Source organism: Sus scrofa, chromosome 9 (assembly GCF_054392235.1).
Source record: "Sus scrofa isolate SSC_HxYL_T2T_F1_AM1 chromosome 9, Sscrofa_HxYL_maternal_Yorkshire_Landrace_v2.0, whole genome shotgun sequence".
Lineage (NCBI taxonomy): Eukaryota > Metazoa > Chordata > Mammalia > Artiodactyla > Suidae > Sus > Sus scrofa.
Genome location: NC_139391.1, coordinates 90,733,586 through 90,745,797, shown reverse-complemented (window position 1 = coordinate 90,745,797; position 12,212 = coordinate 90,733,586). Strand labels below are relative to the sequence as shown.

The following is a 12,212-nucleotide window of genomic DNA, read 5'->3' as shown; positions in this document are numbered from 1 at the left end:
ATTAATTAGTTCAGTGTGTGCCTCAGACCTGGATTCCAGGCAGACACACTGAATAAAGCCAGAGAAGCCAACACTGATTCCAGGTGGGTTAATCACTTTTTAATAACAGTAAGATAAACAGGGCTCTAGGCATCAGATATTTTAGAGGCAAGACAGGTTTTTGCTTCTCAAGTTTTAAAGTAAAAACATAGGTAAGCAGATGTCATTTGGCCTAAAATCACCCATCGCCGGAGCTGCTCTACTTTCCCATCCTAGATCCATATCCTAACCTTCTCTTTTCTATTCAAAACTTAAGGTCCCTAAACTTTCTGGGACACAATCAGGGGTCCTGGTGAAAGATGGTTTATTATAGTAAATAAGAACATACAGTGCAGCCAGATTGTCTGGATTCATGTCCTAGGTTCAGGTTTCCAGTTTGCAAGCTGGGTGGCCTAGGGCAAGCTATTTCACTTTCCCTGGCCTCAGTTTCCTCTAGTATAGAGCAGAGGTAATAATGGTGTGTCTGAGGTACATATAGTATACATAGTATACATACATATAGTATACATAATAAGCATATATAGTATACATAATATACATGCTATATATAGTACACATATATACTATATGCATATGTAGTATACATAGTATACATATACTATAGAATACATATACTATATCATATACATAGTATACATAGTATATGGATATAGTATATATAGTATACATAGTATACATACTATATGGATATATAGTATATGTATATGTAGTATATATAGTATACATACTACATACTATATGTGTGTATATATATATAGTATGTGTAGTATACATACTATACATACATACATATAGTACTACATAGTAGTACTACACAGTATACACACATATATACTATATATGTACAATATACTATGCTATATACTATATGTGTATATGTAATGTATATAGTATATAGTATACCATAGTATATATGGTATACATTCTGCATGTATAATATAGAGTATATATAATATGTAGTGTATATAATATAATAAATGTAAAACATATAAATTTAAGAACTGAATAAATCTGAATAAAGCCCTTGCTATCTAAACTCCCACTACTTTTAAATCAGGAAACAAATAGCTTTGGACAGCTTAACATCTCTCGTTATCTAACTTTGCTATCCACACTCGCTAACTAAATAAATCTAATAGTAAGGAATATTTGTGGTACTTATATCATCGAGTCCTTGTGAGGACTAAATTAGTTAATATCTGTAAAGCACTTTGAGACTGTCTGGCACAGAATGAGTATTTCCTATTCCTACTATTCCAGCTACCACAACATAATATTCTGTGAGTATTAATGATAGATTTCTTCTAGATAATTTATTTTTTTATTTATATTTTTTGGCCACACCCACAGCATGTGGAAGTTCCTGGGCCAGGATCAAACCTGTGGTGCAGGGAGTTCCCGTCGTGGCGCAGTGAGTTCCCGTCGTGGCGCAGTGGTTAACGAATCCGACTAGGAACAATGAGGTTGTGGGTTCGGTCCCTGCGCTTGCTCAGTGGGTTAACGATTCGGTGTTGCCCTGAGCTGTGGTGTAGGTTGCAGACGCGGCTCGGATCTCGCGTTGCTGTGGCTCTGGCGTAGGCCGGAGACTACAGCTCCGATTGGACCCCTAGCCTGGGAACCTCCATATGCCGCGGGAGCAGCCCAAGAAATAGCACAAAAAAAAAAAAAAGAAAACCTGTGGTGCAGCTGTGCCCTGTGCCATAGCTGCAGCAACACTGGATCCTTAACCTGCTGTACCCCAAGGAACTTCCTAAGCAATTTATTTTTATTTAACAGAAGTTCTCAATGTTTTAATCCAAAGTTTTATTAAAGGAATGACTGCCCCCCAATTTATTTATGTATTCATTTGTCTTTACCAAGGATCATTTTAGGAAAAAGAAAAAAAAAAGAATATGGGATTACTAACAAGAGCCTTTGCTTCTGGTCAACTAATTTCTAGCAAAGTACTAATTAAAACACATTAGGCAGAGACATACCCTCTGAGATTTCAGTTTCTTCTTCAGAAATGTGTACAAAAGCCTACCCTCCTTACCTTATAGGACCAAGAGAGAAAATTAATATAAAAGTATTCTGCAAGTGGAAATGTCGCAGTCAGACAGGGAACTGCTTGTCACTCCACTTAGGTCATTGCTTGTTGTATTTGCAGGATATAGCCTCAGAATTTCAGTCCTAAAACCCATATGAAATGCAGAGTCTTAAACAAGTTTGTGGTTTCAGAGGAAATTAGCACCTGATGAAGACTGGTGGTTGGACAATAGGATATTTTGGAAACAACATTCAGTCAAGCAACAAACACTGACTGAGCACCTACTAGGTACCAGTTGCTGTTCTTGGTGCAACTCTGGTTGAATCATGAAGTATGTGACTCATTACTTACAGAAACTGATATAAATTTCCCCTTTCTCCTGCCATGTTGTTGATCCTTATCAAGTCACGTATATTCCTTGCTCAAGCTTCATTCTTTGTAAAAATGTCCCCCTGCTTCATGGGGCAAGGACTATTCTTAAGGTCATGTTACTAAAGTGTTTACATTTCCTCAAAAGGAAAGTGTAATTGAAATCCAGTCTACTTATCACTAAAGTATCAGGGGACAGATTTCCAACCGCAGTGCCTGCTTTGTTATTCATTCATTTTCTTCTCCTGGAAATTTAATAAACTGTATCTAAAAGGTCATGAGTCCTTCCTGAATAGCAGCACTAAAGGTATTTGTATAGCATTTAATATTTAGCCAATCCTTTACAATCTGACTGTTTATGATCCGCCTAGCAACCTAAAGTAGTTCATTACAATCACATTGTTTTTAGAAATGAAGAAACCAAGGCCCCAAGGCATACACACGTTGTTACGTGTAACCAACAATATTATTCTTACTCTATCAGTCAAGTAAGAATTAAGTCATCAAGTTGAATAACATTTTTAGCTTCTTTTGATTTTATCCCCCAAGTATAATTGATCATACAAAGAAGATATAATCCTACCATGGGGGAAAAAACCACTCAGATAAACTATGAATCCAGTAGTTTCTGTTGTGGCTCAGCATATTAAGAACCCAAGTAGTATCCCTGAGGATGTGGGTTCAATCCCTGGCCTTGCTCAGTGGGTTAGCAGATAATTGAGATAAGGGGAAAGGTTATTGGAAAGAGAGGTGGAAAAAAGAATTTCTTTCATATTAAATAACACAATAATATTTTTTATTGTGTGACAATGGATTCTTTTGCAGGGGGGATGGTCACACCTATAGCATATGGAAGTTCCCAGGTTAGGGGTCAAACAGAAGCTGCAGGAGTTCCTGTTGTGGCTCAGCGGGTTAAGAATTCAATTAGTATCCACAAGGATGCGGGTTCGATCCCTAGCCTCACTCAATGGGTTAAGGATCTGGCATTTCGGTAAGCTTCGGTGTGGGTCACAGATGCAGTCCAGATCCCATGTGGCTGTGGCTATGGCACAGGCTGGCAGCTACAGCTCCAATTTTGTGTGTGTGTGTATGTGTGTGTGCTGTGCCCTACACCACAGCTACAGCAACCATTTGACCCCTAACCTGGGAACATCTATATGCTGCAGGAGTGGCCCTATAAAGAAAAAAAAAGTGAATCCACCATCACATAATAAAAAATATTACTGTTATTTAATATGAAAGAAATTCTTTTTTCCACCTCTCTCTTCAATATCCCTTTCCCTTTATCCTAATTATCTGTTTAATTACCCATAAAGTATGCTATCACCTTGTGTCAGACTAATATGAAATTGCAAAAAAGAGAAATAAACCCCAGGTGACTAGAAACCTTAGGTTAAAAACAGATGAGAAAATCACTAAGAGTGAATTGCAACTCCAGAGTCTCTGTTGTGCGAACTTCTCTAATTCGAAAGCAATTTTTTTCTTCTAAAGAAATATCACAAAGCTTGGCTGTCTAAGGACACTTCAAAGTCATGCTCTCTGACCTCTGCTGGGCCCTTACAGTCCAATAGTATACACTTTTATTGAGTCTGATCCCATTCACAACTTTCACTTCATCTCCACTACATAGATTTCGCAAGTTACCTGGATTTTTTTTTTTTTTTACCATTTATGAATGAATGAATAAATCTTTTCCTTGTTCAATTTCCAGCTTCACTTAAGCAGACAAAACTATCTCCTTCAATTCCTTCAGACTCTTGGGACCCTTTTCCTGTATATCTAACAAGTTCAGATGGGCTCCATTCTAAAGTCAACCTTCATCAGCCCTCAAATTACCGCCCCTTCCCTTGACTCTAATTCCTTTCTTTTTTCTTTTTTGGCCACATATATGGCTTATGGAAGTTCCCTGCCAGAGGTTGAATCCAAGCCCCAGCTGTGACCTACACCACAGCTGTAGCAATACCAGATCATTAACCCACTGCACTGGGTCATGGATTGAACCCACATTACCACAGCAACAATGTTGGATCCTTAACCTGTTGCATCACAGCAGGAACTCCTTGACTCTAATTTCTTGAGTTATCAGTATTTGGTTTTCCACAAATTATTCTCTGCCCAATCATATTTCAAACCCCTAAAACTGGTTTTGCTCTCAGTTATCTACTTTTATGTCCTATACAAGTCACTTTTATTCATTTAGCAAATACTTTCAGAGCACGCACTATGCTTGGTGCTGGAAATACAGTGATGACTTGGAATTTACAATCTAGCAGGGGAGACAGCTAAGAAACAAGTAAACAGGGAGTTCCTGTTGTGGGTCCGTGGTTAACAAACCCGACTAGGAACCATGAGGTTGCAGGTTCGATCCCTGGCCTCGCTCAGTGGGTTAAGGATCTGGCGTTGCCGTGAGCTGTGCTGTACGTCACAGACGCGGCTCAGATCCCATGTTGCTGTGGCTCTGGCATAGGCCGGCAGCAACAGCTCCAATTAGACCCATAGCCTGGGAACCTCCATATGCTGTGGGTGCGGCCCTAAAAAAGACAAAAAAAGGCAAAAATAAATAAATAAATAAATAAAAAATAAAAGAAACAAGTAAACAAATAAAAAATACTTGTAAATAATGAGGTGTGCTATGAAGGAAATGATCAGGTAGAGTTCTGGTGATAGCAAGGAAAGCCAACCTTCTTGGGTATCATGGTCAGGAAGGCTTTTCTGAAATAGTGGCAAAAAATATTCAGGAGTGGCTGGTGTGGCACAGAGGAAATGAATCTGACTAGTAACCATGAGGTTGAGGGTTCGAACTCTGGCCTCAATCGGTGGGTTAAGAATCTGGCGTTGCCACGAGCTGTGGTGTAGGCTGCAGACATAGCTTGGATGACTCATTGCTGTGGCTGTGGCTGTGATTGTGACTGGCAGCTGTAGCTTTGATTCAACCCCTAGCCTGGGAACCTCCATTTGCCTTGGATGCAGCCCTAAAAAGAAAAAAAAAAAAAAAAAAGTCAGTTGTTCTAAGAAGAACGCAGGATGACTGGTCCGAAAACATTATCTGGAAGTGGCAGTTCAGTTCAGTTAAACACTTCCAGAAGAAAATTCCAACATGGAAGATGGGAACACTCTAATAAATAAACACAGCATGCAAACACCCAGAAACAGACACTGTTCAGAGATTCTGACAGTGAGCATGATGGGATTCTACGAGCAGAACTCCAGTTCCTGAAGGCTAGTTCCAGGATGGGTCTGGAAGTGCAAGGCTGATGCCCTGTTTTGGGGGTGGAGGAATCAAGGGCAGGATATTGTACCACATATAAGTGATATCATATGGCATTTGTCTTTCTCTTTCTGACTTACTTCACTGTTGGTGGGAACAATCACTATGGAAAACAGTATGGAGGTACCTCAGAAAACTAAATATAGAACTACCATATGATCCACAATTACTTTTTGTGGATCATTTGTGGAATATTTCCTTCATCTTTACTAAAGGTCTATTATTACCAAAGATACTTAACACCTGATATGTGCATATGTCTATATAGATAAATATAAACATATACATACATGTATAGATACATACTACATACATATATATATGCATTTATGTGTATACACCTGTATGCACACACACACCTGGATAGTGTATTAGATATATTAAGAATATGATTCATATTAAACACTGAGTTCTTGGAATACAGATGGCACATCCCAGGAACTATCCTAATTCCCTCTGGCCCATCATCTTATTTTCTTAAATGTTTACACTAGGACACACATATCCTGAATGTTATCACCTCTCACTCTGACGATAAATAGATAAAAGCAGGAAATAGATGCCTTTTCCTACCTTGCCAGGAAGAATTAGGTGGCATTGCCCTTCTACCCAGCCCAAATCGGACCTCTCTCTGGGCACCCATCTGCAGCCAGAACAGTTGTAATCACCACCTGCATCACCCCAGGCCTGCTGCCAGCTCCCCACCTCACCTACTCCCCCCACCTCTTAGTCTCCCTCTCACCAATCAATATGAGTAAAGCCCAGGGCTGGCTCCACCAGGACCTCAAATAAAGTCACTCCCGCATCACCATGGCAATAATCACCCTTTAGACAACACTCCTTATGCTGTCCCACTGGATCCTCATTTCCAGAGAAAATATTGAGTAAAAAAAATTACCAGAGCTTGCATGAATACAAACCAATTCAGACCTGGATATTACAGGAGACTGGGTTTCTTATTTACCCTACACATCTTTAACTGACAGTTCCAGGAGCACCGAGAAGTGCCAAATGGTGCCAAATGGTGCAAGGAAGAGAGCTACAATTGAGCACTCTGCTGAAACTATGTCCCTGGGGAAAGGAGCTAGAAAATTCCATCTGGTGGCCAAGAAACACAGGAAAGCAACTTGTGTTTTGCAGAGACCTGGTAGAGAAAATCAAAATAAAACAAACACGGTCTTGCAAAAAAAGCAGAAACTCTATAACTGTCCTATGTTTGGGTATGGAAATGAAGTTTATAACATCCTCACTGTGCTGGAATCTTCCAGAGCAGAGTAAATAATGTAAAAATGGCTCTGGACCAGAGATATCACTTGCACACCTGCCAGACACTAATTCAAAAATCCTCTCTGGAAATTTATCTAAAATCCAGCATCCTGGATGCCTACAGAGAAATGATCCCAAGAAAAGATGAGTTCATAAATAAAAACTATAGAGCATGAAGAAAAATATGTCCCCTCAAGGAAGGGTCAGCAAGTAAGACAAGTAGGTTTGTTTAGCCCTGTCAACTCAAAGAAGTAGGTAAAGGATCTGGCATTGCTGCGAGCTGTGGTGCAGGTAGCAGACGTGCCTCAGTTCTGGTGTTGCTGTGGCTGTGGCACAGGCCAGAGGCTACAGCTCCGATTTGACCTGGAGCCTGGGAAATTCCATATGCTGAGAGTGCGGCCCTAAAAAAAAGAGAGAGAGAGAGAGAGAGAGACAAACTAAAATAAAATTGATTAAAAAAAGTGGTTAAAAGGAAAGTAATAATAAGAGTAGAATGCTATCAAAAATAAACAGGTGGATCAAGAAAAATAATGTAATAAAATTTCTGGAAATGAAAAATAAAACCATTGAAGATGATCTGAGCATCCTAGTTCTATGAAATGAGGTGGGGGAAGGGCAAAGCACCCAGTGCTCTCTGGGAAGACAGGAGCTGATCATATTTGTAGTCTATAAAAGGGAAACTTCCCCAGGATACCAAAAGGACAGCACCCTGCCCCAGCTGTAGCAATGAGAAAACAATGTAAATTTTTCAAAAGCCCCTGCAGCATTATGCAAACAGAGGAACAACATAGGAGGATCCTGACTCAGTTCTAATTTACACGACCCCTGGTGATAACGGAGCACTCTGCCTAGTGAACACACAGGTGTCCTAGGAAGAGGTCTTTGAGGGTAGCAAGTCTAGCTTCTGGGACAGATAGTGAAGAAATAAGAGGGGCAGAGGTTTTCCCAGGTCCTGTCATTAGGAAACACCATTTTATTTCTCCTCTTGCATTAAGTTCTTAGTACAAGTATGTCCCTGGAACTACATCTCTCTTGGATTTTAGAGAAGACGGACTAAAAAAAGCATGTCTGTGGCCGTATCTTTGACAATGACCTGTAGTGGGAAATAAAATATAAAACTCTTTGTACTTATCCAGTACTCCAGAATTCTAGCAATTAGCTCTACTAAACTGGCCCCCTGGGCTCCACTTTCGCATTGGTAACTTCCTTCTTCTGAGCTTAATAGATCTTTGTTGCGTTATTGCCTAACCTGAAACGTTACTCCAGATTGTTTTGCAAAAGGAAAAATGGCTCCCAAATCAGAATCTGAGAGTGGCGTGCAAAGGTTCCTTGTAGAGCTGTCATTTAAAACAATTGTGAACTAGAACTACCTTTAGTTCCCCTGAAACCTGTAGTGTTTCCGAGGGATAAGGTCTCAAAGGATATACTATTGTTTCTGATATGCTTTGGGGATTCGTTTTTTTCAAGTTTAATCTTTCTTGGAATCCATGTGCCAGAATAAACATATTACTTCATACATGGTCTCTGGTTTACTCTAGCTCAGAACATGTAGTTAGTCAACAAAAGGAGGCAGCTTTGCCAAAACTCAGTAACATATACGATTTGAAATGGTTACAAAGGTAACACTGCAAACCAAAAGAAAGAAAATTCATTTGTGAAATTTTTTAGAGTAATTTTGCAGGAAAGCAAAAAGTCTCCATTAAAACATGCATTAGTTTAGAAATCCCAAAGCAATAGTTTTAGGCCCTTTTACCCACTTCTCCACTGTTCAGTAGTATTAAACTACCTAAATTATTCCAATAGGCAAAATAATACAGGAAAATCTTATGATACAAGTTGACAAGTGGTGCTACAAGGAAAGTAATCTAACCATGGCCACCAATTTGCTAGGAAGGAATAAAAAGGATACAGAACAGGAGAGACCAATTATATTTTAAGAGTATTGTGCTTAATAAATGAGCACCATGATAAAGCTTCAGAAATCATAGCTATAGTTATTAAAAAACAATTTAAGACATACACTAAAATGTATGATTTTATAAATTTTAAATATTTTCACAGTTTTGTTTTCTTTTACCATCTTCAGGAATTCATTGATCCCACTTTTCTAAATTAATCTGAGCTATAAAAGAAACACATTTTGGACTTATAACACTCCTTTGAAAGCACTGTGAAAAGAAAGATTTTCAATTAAGACCAGTGTAAAATGAGCCAGAATGGGGCGAGTGAAATGAATCAGAGAAGACTAATCTTCAAATCGTAAAAGATGTCCGTGTATTCATTAAAAAAAAAATCCTATTCATATTTTGATGCTTAAGAAATAAAAATAATCCTGACACTCATTCGAGTATTCTAAACAAAGTGACATGAATGATTCCATATGAAACTCTCCTTAGAGAATTTCTGCATTTCTTTCCCTGGATACTTTCAAATATCCCTCAAACATCTTTACAGCCCCAGGAAATTCACCACACCATCAAACATTTTCACACTTAACAGTAATTTGTTGGTAGAATATCTTATACCGGGAGACTTTTATTCAGCAATGCAACATAAAACAGGAATAAGAGAAAACTGGTTTAACTGTAATTCAGATACACTTCTAAAATTACATCTTAAATATTCACTGAATTGAAACCCATTTTTCCCATCTTGACTGATTCTAAAAGCCTATAAATAATGAACATATATGATCTTTTCCAATAAGTACAGATTAAAAAATAATGTAATATGGTGAACCTAGCACAGCTTAGTCTTGAAATGCTGACGAGGTCTTACAGAAATCAGGAAGAGAGTAAATGTGACAAGTTCCCTTTCTGTTTGCTTTCAGGGCTGACTTACTGCTGCACCCTATGGGGACAGTCATCACAGAATGAGTCATATGGAAAACACAGGCAGACCAAAGAATACTGAGACTATAAGTACGTGTCATTCTTTCATTGGGAGCTAACTTTAAGGATAAGACATAGAAACTGGATGGTAAAAAGTGTCTCCAAAAGATCCATTTCTGAAAGCAACAAGTGATTGTATTTTTTTAAATAACAATTATAAAAGCTTTTGAAAAGGCGCAAATTATGCAACCCTTGATTCTTGAAAGCAGTTACTTCATTTGGAGAAACAGTGTAATGGAATCAATGGTATAAAAGACACACACAAGCAGACTCAAGGCAAATTTGAAATCAAAGATCGCAGAAAGATTATTTTCATCTTCCAAAAAATAAATTCAGCTACGTGCATGGAAAACTGAGGTCTTGGAAAGTTACTTATTATTATATGACAAATGAGAAAATTACAAGCATAATGGCACTTTTTTTTCAATTGAGCACTGTAGCACTTTCTTTTTGAGCCCATTTGCTAAACAGTAAGTATGTTTTCTACTGTGGATTCAAAATATTAAAATGGGAGTTCCTTTCATGGCACAGTGGAAATGAATGTGACTAGGATCCATGAGGACACAGGTTTGATCCCTGGCCTCTCTCCGTGGTTTAAAGATCCAGCGTTTCTGTGAGCTTCGGTGTATATCGCAGACGAGGCTCGGAACTGGCGTTGCTGTGGCTGTGGCGCAGGCCAGCAGCTACAGCTCCGATTCGATCCTTAGCCTGGGAACCTCCATATGCCTTGGGCGCAGCCATAAAAAAGAAAAAAAAAATTAAAATGTACACTTTTTGCTTGTTAAAGAAAACTTCATAAACTTTGAAGTGTTCTATTACGTGATACAATAGTATGCCGTGTGTTATATTTACCAAGATGATATTGATATGTAATGTATGTGATTTCTATATTATGTTGGTATTAATTTACCACTTTTCCTTACAAAACACCAGCCCTTTCAGTATACAGATGGCTATATAATAAGACATAAAACTCTAGTCATGACCACAAGACAATCTGCTTACAATGGGTAGGAAAATAGTAATACAATAGTTTTTAATGGTGTAAACGTAAAAAATATTATCAGAAGAAATTCATAGAACTTAAATCAAAGTAAAGCTATCTCAGAAGTAGGAATAGGCTTTTGAAAACACTCACTTGCCTCCTGTAAGGAGGAATAACAGCTTTGGACAGCATCTCCAATTGTTCAGGGCTCCACCCTAAGGAGTGTATTTGTCATGTAACAATATTGACTCTGGGGTCAGACTCCAACTGCTAAGGACACGTCTCCTTAATGCATCTGAAACCTTTCTTTTCTATGTGGCTAAAGTAGCCACCAGATCCAGATTTTTTTTTTTTTTAATGGCCCTTGTTTCCAGCCTATCCCAGTTCATTAGCAAAAAATCACTTCCATAGGAAGTTCTAAGGATTCATGAGATTATTCACTTCATCCTCCAAAGAATGATGTTAAACTTCCCTTTAGAAATACCCATCTCCTAAAAGATAGAGCTCCTGGGGAAATCACTTATCCACACTGGATGTTCCTGCATAGAAATTACTTCGTATTCCTCTTTCCCCACAATCTCAACCTCCACTAGGATCTAAAAGGATTTCCAACTGTAGGCCTTTATTCAGGGACAACAAAAGACTTGACTAACTGTGAGACTAGAATTCCTTCCAAATTAGAACAAGGTATAAGATTTCCCATAGCCAGGAAGAAATACGAGGTTGTGCTCCAAAACAAGGGCAGAGAGCTAAGTGCTAAATTCTAACGCTGTGGGCCCCTTTAGAATGGCTACACACAGAGACTTGAACACTTGAGCAAGAGTTCTTTTAACATGAGTCTGCGGATCCCACAAAACCGTTCCAGGACACAAATGAGACCTCTGAAATAATTGTAAAATTATGTGTGTGTGTAGATGCAGATCTTTTTCCGCAGAGAACATTGGTAGATTTTATCATCTAGACCCTATCATTGATTGTCCAAATCACCAAACTTTTGAGGGTTAAGTTATGTTCTCCATTATTATGCTCGGCAACAGATTTAAACAGAGACTTTTCTGAGCAAACTGAGAATAGAGGTATTTTATTCATGATCCAGGAAGATCCTACAGCACTTACTGTACCAGAGCATTTGGCTTTTCATTATTTCAACCCAAGAGTCATTCATAAATTTTGATTTAAGGCAATTGATTTTCATAAATCAGGTATATTTTACAAGTGTCTGGCTACAAGTCAGAGAGCCTTCGAAACTGTTCAAATGCATTTAAGCCTACAGGTTCTCTTCTGTAGGCCTAAATCCTCTGCTGGGGGCCTTGCTTCATGCTCTGCAGTTCCTACTAACCCTGGATTCAGGAAATGGTGCTGTCCTGG

At 38.6% G+C, this 12,212-nt stretch overlaps 1 protein-coding gene across 1 annotated transcript in view; it reads right to left on the bottom strand.

Moving 5' to 3' along the window:
- Positions 1-6,358, bottom strand: part of AHR (aryl hydrocarbon receptor) — a 489,182-nt gene extending 482,824 nt beyond the window's left edge. The window contains exon 1 of the mRNA XM_084974512.1: positions 6,276-6,358. The gene's annotated coding sequence lies outside the window, so the exon portion shown is untranslated. The remainder of the gene's footprint in view (positions 1-6,275) is intronic.
- Between the last annotated feature and the right edge of the window lie 5,854 nt (positions 6,359-12,212).